Source organism: Rattus rattus, chromosome 8 (assembly GCF_011064425.1).
Source record: "Rattus rattus isolate New Zealand chromosome 8, Rrattus_CSIRO_v1, whole genome shotgun sequence".
NCBI classification, from domain to species: domain Eukaryota; kingdom Metazoa; phylum Chordata; class Mammalia; order Rodentia; family Muridae; genus Rattus; species Rattus rattus.
The window spans coordinates 103,186,077-103,203,238 of record NC_046161.1 but is presented as its reverse complement, the minus strand read 5'-3'; the positions used below and the strand labels follow the sequence as shown (position 1 = coordinate 103,203,238).

Here is a 17,162-nt window from a genome sequence, read left to right as displayed (position 1 = left end):
TTCCCGAGGTCTCTTGCATCTGCGTATGAAGTCCACTCACGCAGCCTCCTCTTTTGTGACATAGTCATCTCCTGGAGGCCCCGCCTCCCTGTCCCAGCACATAGCGTCCTAGCACTGAGAGAACAGAGATTTCTATCACAGACCTTCATTTTCCTCATTACATAAACATGCTGAAAAATCTCCCTCATTTACCCACATATCAGAAAACGAGGAAGAAAAGACACAGCTTCTGAGCTTTGGGGACAGAACAGCCTTTTCCCGACCAGGAGAAATCATGGAGGCAGAGTTCTTCAGTGTGTGCCAAGGTCTGAATTGCAATTACTGAAGAGGGGGTACCTAAGATACATGAAGAAGAGTCTTCAAGGACACTGAAAGTGAGAGGAGAGCAGTCATCAGTGACTGGCATTCTGGTGACAGCTCACAACCGACTCCAGGCCCCACGGCAGCAAGGTCTGTATTCCGTGTCATCAGGTGCCACATGCTGGGGCGCCCCTCCCTTTAAATAGCTCAGGAACAGCTGTGCTGGCTGCTGTGCCTCAGCTCAGCTTCACATTCTCTTCCAGTTTTAACTCATGATCTTCGAGCACTGGATTCTGGGGGACAGCTGTCTGGCGTCCACTAAGCTCTCCCAACATTTTATCAATGCAAGAATTGAAAGTTGTTTTTACTCTTTGATCTTTCCGTACTCTGTGTGTGTGTGTGTGTGTGTGTGTGTGTGTGTGTGTGTATACGTGTGCATGTGATGTGTAGAGGAATGTACATGCTTATGCATACAGAGTTCAGTAAGTTTTTTTTTTTTTCCGGGGCTGGGGACCGAACCCAGGACCTTGCGCTTCCTAGGTAAGCGCTCTACCACTGAGCCAAATCCCCAACCCCTGCATACAGAGTTCACAAGACAACCTTGGGTGTGGCTCCTCAGTGCCATTTAACCTGCTTTTGAGACAGGGTCTGCCACAGGCTTGGAACTCCCCACATAGGTTAGACAGGATGACTAAAGAGTCCCAGATACCTGCTTACCCCACATCCCCAGCCTGTCATCATGCCAGGTTCTGTGACGGAGCTCTAGTCCTCTTGCTTAAAGAAAGAACTTTACCACCAGAGCCAACTCCCTGGCTCAGTTCAAACGTCCCTGGTAGCATTTCCATTTGGAGACTCAGACCACACAAAGTGTGTCCACCATATTTCTGAATTTTCCTACTTCTATTCCTTTGAAATCTTGAGAATTTTCAATACACCATGTTCCGAACTGATTTTAATCTCCGTAGTCAACTCATTTCTCCTGCAGCTCAGAGCTAGGGGAAGGTGGAGTTTCCCAACTCTTGGGTGAAGTTGGGATAAGAGTACATTGAAATTTCCTCAGGCAATGATGCTTTTGGTAGCAGCAGAGGTGACTGGAGCGCCTATGGCCATGGTGTATTTCCTTTGTGCTAGAGTTAAGATTAACACTGGGATTCTAGAATCCATGGTAGCTGAGTATTCGACCTTTGGATGATCTCTCTGTGCTGCTCTCTGACATCCCCACCTAATACCTCTAAAATCCACTTAGCAAATATATGTATCTTTTTGCGGCAGCACACCTCTTCCTTTCAGTGGGGTCTGCTGGTTCTGTACAAGCTACTCATCCTTGTTGTGCTTTCTGATCATGACTTACCTTTCCTGGACCACATCTCACATGCAGAATAGTATATCTATTTACAGAATGCCCCTTTGTTATTGGTGTTAGGCCACTATGTCCTTAATGACATCAATGCCAAATACCTGCTCTCCACTGGTGACTTTGTGCTCCTCACTTTGCCTTATTGAGCAGCCCCTCTGCTTAGGGAAAGGACTTGCATTCTCTGGTAAATGAGACAAACTCCCATGAAACAGTCCTGCATGACTTGCCAGATATGGACCAGAAGAAACGTACACCGATTTCTGAAAATCCACATTTTGTTTATGTGAATGAGTGTTTTGCCTGCACACTCCTAAGTGCACATGTATGCACAGTGCCCACCAAGGCCAAAAGAAGGCATTAAATTCCCTGGAACTGAAGTGTCTGGCAACTGTGAGGCACCCATGGGTGCTGGGAAGCAAGCCTGGGTCTTCTGCTAGAGCAGCATATGTTCGTAACTGCTGAGTCATCGCTCCAAACTCCCCTCTATTCTTTCTGTTCAATTAAGCCTATTGAAATGTGAGGAATTTGAATGGCCATGACCGAGAGAGGAATACATCAAATTTAATTTATTTTAAAAGCAATTGGAAAATGGTGTACCTGAGTAGCATGTCTAACAAATTGAGCAGAAAGACCAGATTAGATTTTTAATCTACCTTGAATTGGAAACTAGATCCAACAGGAAGATGTTAATTTTTCTTTTTTGGACAAAAGCCCTGAAAAGATCTTTTTCTGTTAACAAATATTTAGCATGAGATTTTAAAGTGCTTCCACTGTAAAATATCCCAGTTAGCTACCCAGATGCTTGTCTTTTCTCTTTATCAAACTTTATGGGGTGAGTCAATACATCCCCATGCTTCAGTGAAAGACTGTCAAGTTCAGAAGAAACACAATGCAGAAGACAAAATTGGAAACCAAAGAGGAGGCCGTGGGGGGATAACAATTGTGTTTCTCTTTCTCTTACTTTTACTGGGGAACATGGGCAGGATACCACGAATCAGGCTCCTTACACACAGGTATGGTAATGGGAAAGTACAGTATTAGGAGACCCTGGGGTGTTATAAGTTTTACATGTACACACTCTTGATGTGTCATCCAGTTGACCTTTCTTCTTGGGGATTCAAGAAACTCTTGAGTCCTCTTTGTAGTGTGGCAAAGTAAGCGCCCAACAGACCAAAACCTCACTGCTGTACAAATAGTGAACTCTGTAGAATGAAAGCCAATAGATGCTCGAAGGAAACTGCTCCTGGAATCCAAAGAGCACTGGATTCAAGGTTAAACATTTTCATGGCTCACCATTGGCCAACAAGAGTCATAGAAGTAAGACTATTCTATACTGATAGATATATTCTACATCTAGAGTAAGACTATTCAGCCTAGGCTTAATCACATGATTTGTGGAGAGTCATAGAAGACTCCAAAGGAGTTGTTCACACAGAGGAGCCCACATTCTGTCCATCTCATCTGAAACCTCAGGGCTCTCGCCCTTTGTGCACAGCAAGATGCAGACCTTCCAGTAGAACAGAATTTTCAGTTACAGATTTAAATGCTGAGTAAGCAATTAGAGTCCAGTCATGGTAAGTGTCCCCTAAAGCAAAATTCACCACACCAGTCACTGGGTCACAATAGAAAAAGGACTAGATAGTGCCATTCGCCCAGTCTGTCATTTAATGCAAAGTGTTACTAATTCTCAAATAATAATTGTAAGACGGCATTTAGCCTGCCCTTCAGAGAGCTCTGACTTTAGAATTAGTAACTAACAGGTTTAAAGCAGGGATCATAATTAAACTAAATGAGAGAAGCAAAAATATATTTAAATGAATAAAAAGATAAGGAATGTGAGAAAATGAATAGATGTGAGAAAATAACAAAATAAATTTTAAACTGAAAACAACTAAAATTTTAACTTAGAGCTGTTCTAAGGCTGAACAGAACCTGTTTATTTCTGAAAAGATCAAAGAATATATAAGGCTCTTACAATCTGACAAGCCCCTGTTCTACAAGGAATGCTGACAGCAGGAGAAATAGCTTTTCCCAGAGAAGAACATACCAATTGACTGTCCAGTGCCAAATGGTTAACCCTGAAAATATACTTAGAAGTAACATAACACAGACTAGAAGGTTGTATTTGTGTATTTAGGCATATATGCACACACATGCACACACACAGACACAGTCATGCTCATATACACAGTCACACATACAAATATACACACCCACAAACACACACATATTCACACCACACACATACACACACATGCACACACATACTCATACTCAAACACTCACACATGCTTATACACATATGTACACACAAACCCACAGAGACTCATATATACTCATAAACACACACTCATACACACACAAACACACACATATACTCATACATACTTGTATACACACGCTTACTTATACACACATGCGCATACATATACACATACATATAAACACATACATGTATGTAACAATGATTTTTTTTAAAGCTACGAATTTAAAAGAGAGCAAGGGTACAACGTAGGGTTCAGAGGGAAGAAGGGAAGAATAAATGATCAAATCATGTTATAATCTTAGAAACTAAAAGAAATAATTTAAAAACAAGATATAAGGCATGAAAATTTGCAACACTATTAAACTCCTAAGTAAAATAAATTTTCAAAAAAGCAACCAGAAGTTTTTATATACATGTATACCTGTGAATGTGTACAAATAGTCATTACATGTACATTCAATACACTATATGTATATGATCTATACTACATGTCATAATACATGAAATACTTGTTCAAAATTCATTTGTTGACTAGACAGGCATTTAAAACATAAAATATACATTGAGGTTAGAGATGGCTCTGTGGTTAAGAGGGTTAAGGGCATGCGCCGCTCTTTCAGAGGACCCAGGTTCAGTTCCCAGCACCCACATAGCAGCTAACAACCACCTGCAACTCCAGCTCCAGGTGATCCGATTCCCTTACATGACCTCTGCGGGCTCCAGACAGGCATGTGGTATACGTCCATCCATGAAGGCAGAGCATCCATCCATGAAGGCAGAGAACTCATGCACATGAAATATAATAGGTAAGTCTAAAAAATTCAAACCTAATAATAACACACTATGCAGACATATGTTAAAACAACATATGTTGTATGTCATATGTGATCTATGCTGTGTTGTACAATAAGCTATTATGTATCTTACACACAAGCCAACCGATTTTTTAACAAGCACATTAACACAATGGAGCAGACAATAATGAAACCGAATAGGTCCTTAAAGCTATCACACAAACCCGATGAAAATTCTCCCTATAAATTATATGTACTACTGTATAATATACTGCACTTTACAATATTATAATATATACATAACTAATTATACATGTAAGATTAATTAATAAGTTTGTATGTAAGAGTATGTATGTGTGAAAATATTTGATTTACATGAAATTTTTGTCTTGTGGCTATAAATCAGTAATACAACATTGTTTTCTAGGGACAATCTATAAAAAGTGTTATATGCTCTGGTTTGTCAAGCAAAGAAGCTCTGGACAGCTGACAGCTTCTGGGGCAGAGAGCACCTCTTTAAGGATGTTACTCCTGTACATCAGCTATGTTCCAGTGAGTGTTACCACACCCAAAAGTATATGACTAGCACAAATTGGAATTGATGAGTTATTAAAGTTTTCACAATGAATAAGGTATATTAATAAAACCAAAACTTTAGAATAAATATTTAGTTAATTTTTTTATGGCATGCTCAGTACATACTGATGAATCTTTTCTGGTCGAGTTAATAGAAATGGCAAATCCACAAAGAAATTAGAAAGAGCATCCTTGGAGGCTTAGTAATTATGAGAAAAGAAATATAGATTGAAAAGAAAATTAGACTGAGGAAGTCATCCAAGTCCTCCTACGCGGAGCAGGGAAGAGTCCCACGTAGGTTCAGAATGAAGAACGGAGAAGTCAGAGCTTCAGAGGCCACTAGAAGATGGCTCTTTGTGAATCACTTCCTGCCTCTGTCTGAGGTTGACACATCTATTTGTCTCCGTATCTTGTCAGTGATGCGGGTCACCGGGGCAGGACTGAAGGCTTCACAGCTTGGACCTACCAACCGGCTCACTCAGCTTCTTGAGCACTGAGTAAGGTGACCAGCCAGCTTCATGATCCAACCCCTGTGCCTTTCCTGCTTGTTGTCATGGTTTCCTTGCTATGACGGGCTACATCTCTCAGGAATTACAAGCCCAAATAAAACCCATTTCCCTTCCATTGCCTTTGTTCGGGGTGTTTTGCCACACCAATGGAAAAGAAACTGAGGCAGATAACATGAGGAGAGAGACTTAAAAGTATGCAGCACAGCAGGTTAGTTGTGTGCTGTGTTTGCAAGGGGTAAAAAGCCAGACAGCTATATTCTAATAAGGTGAATGTGCAAATGAAGAGCGAATTATTCTGAGATACATAAAGATAAAAACTTAGTATGCACATAACTAGGAAACGGAAATGTATAAAAATATTAAATGAAACTGAGTCCTTAAATTATTTTGAAAGACCAACTAAGCACAGGTTTTGTTTTAAAATCTTTTTAATTGTGTATAGGCATGTATGTTTGCACTAGGATTTGTGGGCGTGAGTGCACCAAAGACAGGGGTGCTGAATTCCCTTGAGCTAAAGTTACAGAGAGTTGTAAGCTGCATTACCAGTGATGGCAGTCGACGTTAAGACCTCTGAAAAAGCAACAGATGTTCCTAACTACTGAGCCATCTCTCCAGCCTCTTAAGCGCAGATTTTTAAGATAAAGGTGATTCACTATTTTTGCATTAGATTTGCACAGAAGCCAGAGACGGATGTGAGGTTAGCAGATGAGATGGTTGACCCAGTCCTTGGGTGGTCCATGGAAGGGTACTAAGAGACCATTCTGATTGAGGAACACAGACTAAAACATAGGATGATGAACAAGAGATAGATTATAAAGTGGAAGGTCTAAAATGTGTATAAATGAAATTATAGTGAAGTCTAATAGGTGGTTAAGATCACAGGTTGGAAAGAAAAAGAGAAAGATCAAAGTAAGACATGAGAAAGCCATCGAGAAGCACATATGGGAAAAGGAGTCGTTTTTGAGCAGCAAGAGCCTACAGTTTATTTCTAATATAAGCCTCAGGAAAGAAATCAAAGAAGCAATAGTCAAGGGGAAATTCTTCAGAACTAAATCAGGAAGAGAGTAACAGAGTGAAGGACAACCCTGGTGGTATAAATGAAGACAAATCTATCAAGTTAATCCTTGGGTTGTATTTGTAAGAGACCAACGGTTGACTACCAGGAATGAAACACAACCTTAATTCAGAACATACACTAGCATCAATACAGAAGGTTCGAAGCAAATGTTGCATCTGTCAACAGGCAAAAATCAACTTTCAAAGAGACATGAGTAGCTAGAATGCATACTTATTATTAAAAATTTAGCGGAATAACGTGCAATTTAACATTTTGTCTCAAAGCGTACTCATAATAAAAGAAACCAAAACCCACAATATTTGTACAGGAAAGATTAGCAAGTTTCTAGAAATAATAGAACACGTTAGCACTGTTCACTCCAAGGCTGGGAGAGCAATGCAACAGCACAGAGGGAACAGCAGAGGCTCCTTTAAAAGTGCAAATGGTTTTTATTGTTATATAGCTAAACGGTCAGGTTTACTTACACAGAGCCCTCTACTAAGAGAGATATATTGTGTCCAAAGCACACAAACAATTAGAAGACATTGTATCATAGACGCCAGAGGAGAGCTCAATTAGCTAAAATCACTGATTGAGATAAAGGAAAATTAGCTGATAATAGGTGATTAAAAAACAGGTCATTGTAAGTTAAATGTAAATGGTAAAAATATTTCTAAATTCTTATGGAATGATAATGATTTATAATGCAAATTATAGTATAGAACATCCATAATAAAAATAAAGCTTATACTATAAATATAATTATATTCTATATAATAACATTAATATTATAAATTTAATATGTAGTATAATAATGTAATAATATATATTTATAATGTATAATATAGTAGTAACAATAATAAAGCTTCAATGGTAACAACTTTGGTTTGCACCAGATGCATGCTGAGTCGAGATATACATTCTTAAGTGTACCTAACAGGGAAAAACATTCAGACTTAATGAACTAAATTTACTCCTTAGGTGGTCAAAATAATAATTGAACAATCTCTAGAATGTTCAAAAGAAAATAAAAAATGTAGGGGTTAATGAAATAGTAAAAGTGTTTTATTTAACACCTGGGCTATTTGGAGAATTACTATCAAAAAACTCTGATAACATTCGTAAAAACAGGTCAGAAGTTAAACAATTCAATCTAGGAATGAAAGAGGTTACAGGCAGAAGTAACGTCGTTGAGGAGTAGTGCTGGACCCTGAAAATCCTCACTGCAGGTGAAAAGAAGGGTGTTAGCTCAGATTTTACACTTAGAGAGACAATAGCAAAAGCCACCAGCTCTTTCCAGACACCCTCTAACTTCAACTCAGTTCTGATGTAAAAACCATTATGAAGATTTCTAGGCTAGTTATAGAATTCAAACAAAGACGAGAGTAGTGTAATTATATTGCTGGGTTATTATAATGTTATATGTTAACATACACTAGGAACGAGCTCCTTCTGGGTGTGTGCCAAGCGTTATCATAAAGTGTCAACAGAACGGCACAGGATTGATTTGGTGAAAACGTAGACTCTTCCCTGCGTTTTAGAAATGAAGATAAAAGTAATAATAAAAAGTAGGCATAATGGAGTTCATAGATAAAAATGACTTTTTGGAGTCACAGTCATTTGGTGACAGGTTCCGTAGCAATTCTGTCCTTGGAAAGGAATCCTAAGCCTGGCTCTGTTTACTACACTGCACCATGTTGTGGGATCAGCAGTCTCTAAGTCATGACAAGCTGGATGGACTTTGTAACAAGCTACAGTTCTCAGTAGCTTAAGCCACGATAGGAGTTCTTGCTTAACATGTCTGGGTCATCCTCAAAACTGGTTCCTTGGAGAGCCTCAGAGACCCGTCAAGTTTGTGAATTTTTCATAATCCCTTGCCTCGGTTCTCTGTATGTCCAATCTCATGTGTATCACTATGGAGGATAAAGAAGAACCTAGCACTCCACAGAGAAGTGTCATTTGTCACGATGTGATACAATCCACTCCCACGGTAATTGAATGGTCCATTCATCACGACTTCATCAGACTGCAGAAGGTGGGAAAAATACCTGCAGGAAGGTCACAAAGGTGGGGGGGCTGGGTGAGCCTGGGTTAATAAAGCACAGAGATGGCAACTACAGACTATTGCCTGGCACTCTCTCTATCCCCACAGAACCTTCCTTTGTGCTCGTGTATCCCTAGGAGCTGGGGCGTTGCCTTCACATAAATCAAATCAGTGCCCTTGACTCTGAATGGCGACAGTCATAAGCGAAGGAAGAGGAGAACTTGAGACACCTTCCGGTGTTTCCTAGGGAGCTGCTTTATCCCTAGGGAGAAGAGGGTGGATCTCCCGCCCATCAAATCCTAACTTCTTGGTCTGAAGGTGTTCGGTTTCATTTAAAATTGGTTACCAAAGAGAAGTAAAGTGACCGTTAGTAAACACAGAGTATTTCTTCTGTTCACCACATAAAAATGATTTTGTCTTAATTCAAACCACTTTGGGCCAGTGGCATGGCTCGGCAGACAAAGGTGCTTGATGCCAAGCCTAAGGACCTGAGTTGAATCAAAGGGCCCGATGGGGTAGAAGGAGGAAACGGACTCTAACATGTTGCCCTCTTAACACACACACACACACACACACACACACACACACACGCACACGCACACACGTACAGGAACACACACACAGATACACCAGATTTTTAAACTATCTTTAAAATCCCATTTATTTAAAAGTGTATTTTAACGTTTTCTGTAGTAAACTCTCATTTAATTCTATATAATTAATCTAGGATCGTATCAAACATAAACTATAAATATAGATCCTTTTTGGATGAAGCACTCAAGTTTGAAGATTTCCCTTGGGGCTGGTGGTATTAGCTCTATTAGTAGTGTTCTTATGTAGGATGGAATGTGTTCTGGGTCTCATGAGCAGCCGTGTAGACACTGGACATAGCAGCATAAGCCTACAGTCCAAGCACATGGGATCTGGAAGCAGGAGGATCAGTCCAGGGCTATCCTTCGCTACATGAGGAGTTTGAGGTGAGCCTCGGCTACAGGAGACCTCAGGAGGGAAAATTCATTTACTTTAAGGAGAATAAAATCTCCCAAGTTGGAACTCATGCATTCTTTTACTTGTAGCACAGGTATACTCAAAGATTTAATGAACCGCTCTGCTGTCATTAACAATATAGGCAAAGGCATGGAAAGAACTCATGATTCATTCTAAAGCAGAGAGGGGAGCAGGGAACGGGGGAGTGGATTATAAAATAACACGTATTCTATAATCCACGACCGAAGAACAGAGCCATGGATTTACAGATACATATGCATACAGATTGGCTAAGCCAAACAGCTATGGCAATTTGGGTGTTGTATTCTGGGAAAGGTTTTATTCTGTCCCGTTTGATTTTGAAATCCTCTTCTTTTCCCCAAATTGCCTCTTTACATTGCATAAATGTAAATTTCATTTTGAAAAGGAAAAAAAAGACATTCTTTGAAGAATGGCTTTAGAGGACAAATTGTACATTTATGCAGATATCTCTCTAGTGGTATCCTTCTGGAGATGTTGGATCTGAGACAACAAGTACTTTTTAAAGTATCGAGTGTACAGACACACACACACACACACACACACACACACACACCTCAGTTTCAGTTTTGGAGAATAGTTTTCAAACTCCGACATCCTGCATTGCATTAGAGGTGGACTGTAGCTACTCCCCCAGCCCCCATAACCCCTAATTAATTAATTAACCACCTTTACTGGTGGTCAAGAAGCCAAATATCTGATAGTGACACTCCTCTGCTCCTGTGTGAGGAAGGAACCAGTGTCCATCCTGGAGAATCTGGGGCCTCAGGAAAGGCTACAAAAGAGCTGGACGACAGAGCTTGCTTGGCACAGCCTAGGCTGTGTTCTGTGTCCTTCCTGAGGCTTCCTGGATACAATATCGACCTCTCTTTTCTTACATGGCCTCCCAATGCTTGTGCTCTTTCTCCACTTTGATTTATAGGCCAAGTGTTTTGTTGTTCGTTTTCTTTTAAATCAGTAACACCTTTGTCTGGGGAAATGGCTCATTGGATGAGAGCACATGCTTCAGGACCACAGTTCAGATCCCCAGAATCCACTGGGAAGCCCGATGGGCTTGGAGACCCAAAAGGCCCTGGCCAAGCTGAGCAGTGAGACTAGATATATCGGTGAGCTCTGGTTCCAGCAAGATACCCCACTTTGATAAATAAAAGTGGAGATGAGCAGGGGCATGTCAATCTCTGGCATTCACACACACACACACACACACACACACACACACACACACACACACACACACACACGTGAATACGAACTGCAAATACACGGGTGCCCACACCACATGTGCATACTTAACAGACAGCACACCCACAAGCAAAATAGAAAGCAATAATAATAATACCTCTAGTGGGTTCCATGTGGAACTATACTTCTATCTGAAGTGGCCCTAGAGTAGTAGGTGACAAGGGTATCCCACCCCTGCTCTGCAGAAAGAAAGTCTTCCTGCCTCTGTCCCCCTGCCAGATCCCATGAGAACCTGGGGCTTCTCAGGATGCAAATGGGCAAACACAGTGCTCTGCATCCCGGCATTGTGGGACAGGAGAGGCGGGGCAAGCGAGATGCTTTGAGTGTCAAAGTATCTGGCCCAGGAATGCTGAAAAGAAACAAGGTAACTTATTCAGCAGCCTCCCTGGTCTATTGTTGCTCAGATCTTTCCCTGACAGGTTTTCCAAAGCTCCCTGTAGCAGATGCCGCCCGTGCCTCTCCAAAGCCCCTCCTCTGATTCAGAGGAGGCTCCAGGAAAGCTCCAAACACGTTTATTTTTAAGAATCGTCTTGAGCTGCTTTGGCAACAGAGCATCACTTCGTGGGAGCGCAGGCCAGGGGTCATTTATGGTCTGCCTGCTCACGGGATAATTTTCTTACATTGCACACAGCCTACTGCAGAGGAGACAGAGTTGGAACCAAGGGATCCGTGCCATCTGAACATTTGGTTTCTAGTCTCCGAAGTCCTCTTTGTTTTTGATCGTGACATTTCTTCACGCTCAGATGCATACATGATGTAACAGTCTTTGTTGATGTTCTGAAATGTGTTTTTGGAGTTATTTTGGCTGAGTACAGAATAAGAATGGGGCTCTCGACTTTTCTGGTTGAAATGTTAATCTTGCCATCGAACCGCCCTCACCCCACCCCATCTTTCTCCTTGCCTTTCTCCCTCACTTATATTTCTAAAGCTTGAAACCCAACCCCAAGACTGATATTTAATAGACCCTAGCCGGTTTTGCTGGATACGAAGCAGATGAGAAGTCTCTCTAGGGAATATGTGGGCCTTTACAGTGGAGGGGGTGTCCGCCCTTAAGTGGAGTTCCTCACAACCTAATTGTTGAGAAATGTTGCAAGTTCAACAGCACGGAAATCCTACTTCTCGCTTCAGCTGGAAAGGTGCTCATAAAGGCAGTTGGGTTATTCTAGCAATTCGGCTTATTTTGAAAATCCAATTTGAGAGCTTCATTAAAGGGCACTAATTTAGTGTCTTCGGGGAATATGTGTTTAAAGCAGCTTGTCAACAGTCTCAGATGTTTGCCAGTGTGTAGGTGAGCTCAACTCCCTGAGCTAGGGTTACCTGGTTACAGGCTCACTCCCTCATTTCAAACACAATGCCAGCAAACACTCAAGGGCCCTCAGACCAGGAGTAACAGCACCTCCTGTTTTCCCACTCCTCTATGTCATCTTTAAAGTGAGGACATCACTACCACTGTGACTTTATCACTCAGAGGCCCAACCCAGAAGATCTCATTTTACACAATGCAATATCTGTTAATATGTCAGGCCAAGGGCCTGAACTGTTAAGAACCACTTCAAATCATTTAAGGAAATGTGCACACTTTCCGAACGCCTACAATAATAACATTGCTCACTACCTGCCTAATAGCCCCAAGAGGATATTTCAGTCCCACACCAGCACACAAATTTTTTAAATTGGATAGCTGAATACCAATTAGCAACATGGCCTCAAATAAACTTTAGCCTTCTCAGGCCACTGATTTGTTGGCAAAAATATACTAGAGGAAAAGACAGAAAATAAAATTGAGTTTTAATGTTTTAATTCCAAGTGTACTCCTTATTTTCAAACCGAGCTTAAAAATTCACAAGAGATGTTGCACTAAATATCATCATCCAGTTTGTCCACTATGTTAAGATTTAGAAACTTCTCGTCAGTCTTACATGCTAGAGTTTTTCTTTTGTTTTGTTTTTTTAAACTAAAAATTCTCACAGAATTCCCCTGTCCTTTTCAAAAGCTGTAATTTCCACTCTGGTTTACAGAATTGGGTTTTGTGTGGGGAGGCATGAGTATATATGCGTGTGTAGCTGGGGGTGGGAGGGGGGGTGGTTTTGTCTGGAGGAGATATCCACACTGATGATATACACAACTTAATACAATTTCCCAAGAAGAGATTTAGTCTTTTGTTCTTGGGATAGGATTAAAAACATTTTAATTTTTTTCTGTTACATTCGAAATGGCTGGAAAACACTTCCCAGTACGCTTTGAGAGGTGTTAGTAGGAAAGATGGAGCTCATGCCAAGGTGTCAGTCCTGAAAGCTTTAGGATCCTTTTGCCTGAAACTTTGTGCTGTGGATGTGTCCTCCCCGCTTCCCTGCAGAAGTGGAAACCCAGAGGCAGACTCTAACCTAGAGAATAAAGATCTGTTCAAGGACCAACCCAACTTCTACTCCCCGGAGTGCACACATGCATGCGAGAACACACACACACACACACACACACACACACACACACATACACACACACCACCACAGACTTTAAAATCTCTAATCTATATATTAGTAGCTGGCAGCATGACCATACAGGCGCTATACACAAATCACTCTTCTAGAATACCACGGAAGCCATGTGTCTTATGAGCCTGTTTTGTTTGGTTTTCATTTTTTTTTAAACATTTACCATTAAAGGTAGGTGTACCTAAATAGAAGTAAAAAAATAAAAATAAAACAAGATACTTTGTGGCGTAGTTTATGGTAGTTATACATTTGTTTGCTCGTGGTGTTTCTAATCACCACTGGTAAGGTTGTTTGTTTGTTTGTTTTTTTCCAATGTATTGTGCATTGCAGCAGATCCACAGTTAACTCACTGTCTGCACTTCAGAAGCTCGGCTATTGGAGATTGTTAAAACGAGCTTTGGCAGTTGCACACAGAAGTACACAACTATAATTTTGCTACCCATTAATAACAACCCAGCCAAGAAGCCCAGAATCCAATGCCTTGCTCTCAGCTGGGGGTAGGAAGCTAGAATGGACTTTCTTGGCTGGTGACCTATGCTGTCAGGAAAGTAGCATGTGTAGTCGCTCGCGGGTGGGTGGTATTCCGGAAATTTATTCACTCTTCACTGTACTTTTTCCTCCTCTTGGTAGTGTGCCCTTAGATAATGAAAAAAAAAATGAATTGAACATATTAAAAATAGTACGCGTCTCCAAAACAAATGGGTAAATCAGGGCTTTTATTTCTTCAGGTGTCAACTCTGCTCCCTGCCCCAGCCCTACCCCTCTGGGTTCTGCAGTGCTCGGTTTCTCTCAGTCAGCGCATCAGCGCCCAGCGGGGCAGGAGGCGGCTGTGATCTGGGCGGTCTTGCATTCAGACGACCAGCCTCGCTGAGCAGCTGGACTTGTGGTCTGTCTCAGCTCTAAAGCCTGGGCATCTGAGAGCTCAGGGCTGAGAATTATTTCTTGGGTGGGGTGAGGTGTTGCTGCCCTGGGCTGTTTTCTGCACTTGGCCCCGGAGAGTAAGAGCGGGGTACCAGAGCGCCAGAAGCTCTGGCCAAAGATCCCTAAGACTGGAGGTGGTACCCCAGCGAGGTAGGCAAGGGCTGGGCTCCGGGGCGCTCCTGATGGCTGGGAGGGAGAGGTAGGGTGGCGGGGCCGGGGCAGCGCGCCAGTTTCCTCTCTGATTAATGATGCTCGCGCTGCCACGCGCGTGGCTCATGCGCTTTGTCTCCAGCCCAGGGGTGGCGAGAGCAGTGGGGATGGCAGCGCCCGGCGCACAGAGCAGGTGCCGGCTGCGCTCAAGCCTCGGCTTTGCGTGGTGGCGCAGCGACCGGGCATCACCAGGCGTCCCCTCAGGGCCATCTCCCTCCGCGGAGGGGTCGGGAGCACGGGTCTTGGGTGGGAGTTATTGGGGGGCCATGTGCAATGCTTTCCGTGCTCTTGGTGCCCGCCGGGCCGGACGCGTCTTCAACTGGCAGGGAGAAGCTGGGCGCTGCCTGGGAGCCTAGCCAGCCATGTGGGAGGGCATAGCCTGGCCGGGCGGGGCAGTCAGGGGGCCCCAGCGAGGCTGCTGACTCCGGCGAGAGTGACCGGCAGGTGGACACACTCAGCCAGAGAGATCGAAATCCTGCAAGCGAGGGAGGTAGCGAGATAGAGAAACGAGAGAGAGAGAGAGAGAGAGAGAGAGAGAGAGAGAGAGAGAGAGAGAGAGAGAGAGAGAGAGAGAGAGAGAGAGAGAGAGAGAGAGAGAGAGAACCCAGTGGGTAGAGAGAAGGAGAGGGAGAAGGAGGGACAGTGACAACCAGCCCCGCGCACTCGCTCCCTGCAGTCACCTCCTCCCACCCGAACTAAGGAAGTGGCCGGAGCGCAAAGTAGCAAAGTATCAGAGACACTGCGGGCTCCCCGCATTGCTGGCGGGACCGCAGGTCGCAGAGGGGCGGACAGATCAGCGCAAGGACTGGCTGCAGGAGACGGTGCCTACTCCGGAGAGAGAGGAGCGGAGCAAAGCCTGGACATCACCCCCACCCCTTTCCTGAAGCAGACAGACTGACAGACAGGCAAATAGACAGGAGCTCAACAGCCTGGAGTGACATACAGGCTCTCTAGCAGCGACGACCTCCAAGCGTCCGGAGCGGCGACAGTCCGGGCAGTCGCAGCCACGCGTTCCCCACCAGCGCTGTGCCTGGGCAGCGCAGCGTGGGGACCCCTGCCTCCAAGCCGAGAGCTCCTTTTGCTAGCAGTTAAATAAATCGACCAAGCCAAGGCAAGCCACAAACCAAACTGACCCAACCAAAGCATTCACTGAGAAACAATAATTATTCACAAAAACCCCAAACGAAATCCAGTCAGTCAAGGCACCCGGACGCTGGGTCACTCCACTGTTCCTTCAGGTAAAGAGCCAAGTCTTCCGACGTGAGCATCGCAAGCCTTTTGTGTCTCGCTGTTGGTGCTTTCTGCTTCTGCGCCCACCCCCCCTTTTTTTTCTTCCTACCATTTATCTGTGCTTTCCCTTTGACCTGTTTGTCGTTTCTGTGTTGTTTATCTTGTTTCTATGTCTCGCCGAAGGCATGGGTGGACTCCCCTTCCCCCCAAAGCAGGCAGAAATTAAAATCTGGGATGGGAATTGAAAGGGGCTATGCTTTCTGTAACAGAAGTTTCCACTAATTTTATATGGGTTTTCGGGGGCCAAGTTTGGGAATTCTCTTGATTCAGTTGAAAAAGAACATCGAGAAAATGAAAACTTATCACTTTCTTCGGTTACCTCAGACGTCCTGTGTCCCAAGAGGTCGGAGAAAGGGGGGGGTGATAATATTTTTTTGTTTTATTTTTTAAAATCTCGAAGTCATTTTCCTTACAGCCTCCGATGTAACGTTAGCTGTCTTGGGTGATAAGTGTGCTAGTATTATTGGATCTGTATCCGGCAAGTGTTTTAAAAAGTTTCTTCGGAAGAGAAATTATGTGGCTGATATTGATGTCACGGTTGTGTTAAGTTCAAAGCTTGATCACTTCTGCAGACACAGAGTAAGACCGGAGCGAACGCTTAAATGAAAGAGTAAAGAGGAAGGTAATGTCATGGGAGGATGGGAGGATGCAAGGTGAGGCTGCTAGAAATGTTCTCTCTGATGGAGACGACCATTTCCCTGTCTGCCTTCTCAAAGGACGCAGCTTCTTCGAGCAAGAATGACAGCCTCTAACATGGAAATGAATCTGTAAATTTTTTTTTTCAAAATTTGCTCCAATGCAAAATGAATCTAAACTGTGCCCACCCCTTCCCAGTCTGCCCTGGAGACCAACTCTGCAGTTTACTGCTTCAAGTAAGCAGCGAAGTAGACAGGGCAGACAGGAAGGCACTCCTTGTTTTCTAATTCTGTGAAAGTCAGAAAGCCTTGGATACGCTCCTCAGCACGAGTAGACCCTCTCCTTTCTTCTTCGGGATTATGTTAGCATAGGGCTTGATGTCTGAATAGCATTTTAGCTAATTTCATTTTCGTGAGAGACAGTCATTTGGAAGGCTCAGGAG

The 17,162-nt window shown here is 43.1% G+C and overlaps 1 long non-coding RNA gene across 1 annotated transcript; it reads right to left on the bottom strand.

Moving 5' to 3' along the window:
• Positions 1-13,973: 13,973 nt before the first annotated feature.
• On the bottom strand, positions 13,974-15,214 carry LOC116907737. The gene is made up of 2 exons (XR_004388840.1): positions 14,423-15,214; positions 13,974-14,299 (listed from the first exon to the last, which is right to left on the bottom strand). It is a non-coding gene; the product is annotated as an uncharacterized LOC116907737 (long non-coding RNA).
• Between the last annotated feature and the right edge of the window lie 1,948 nt (positions 15,215-17,162).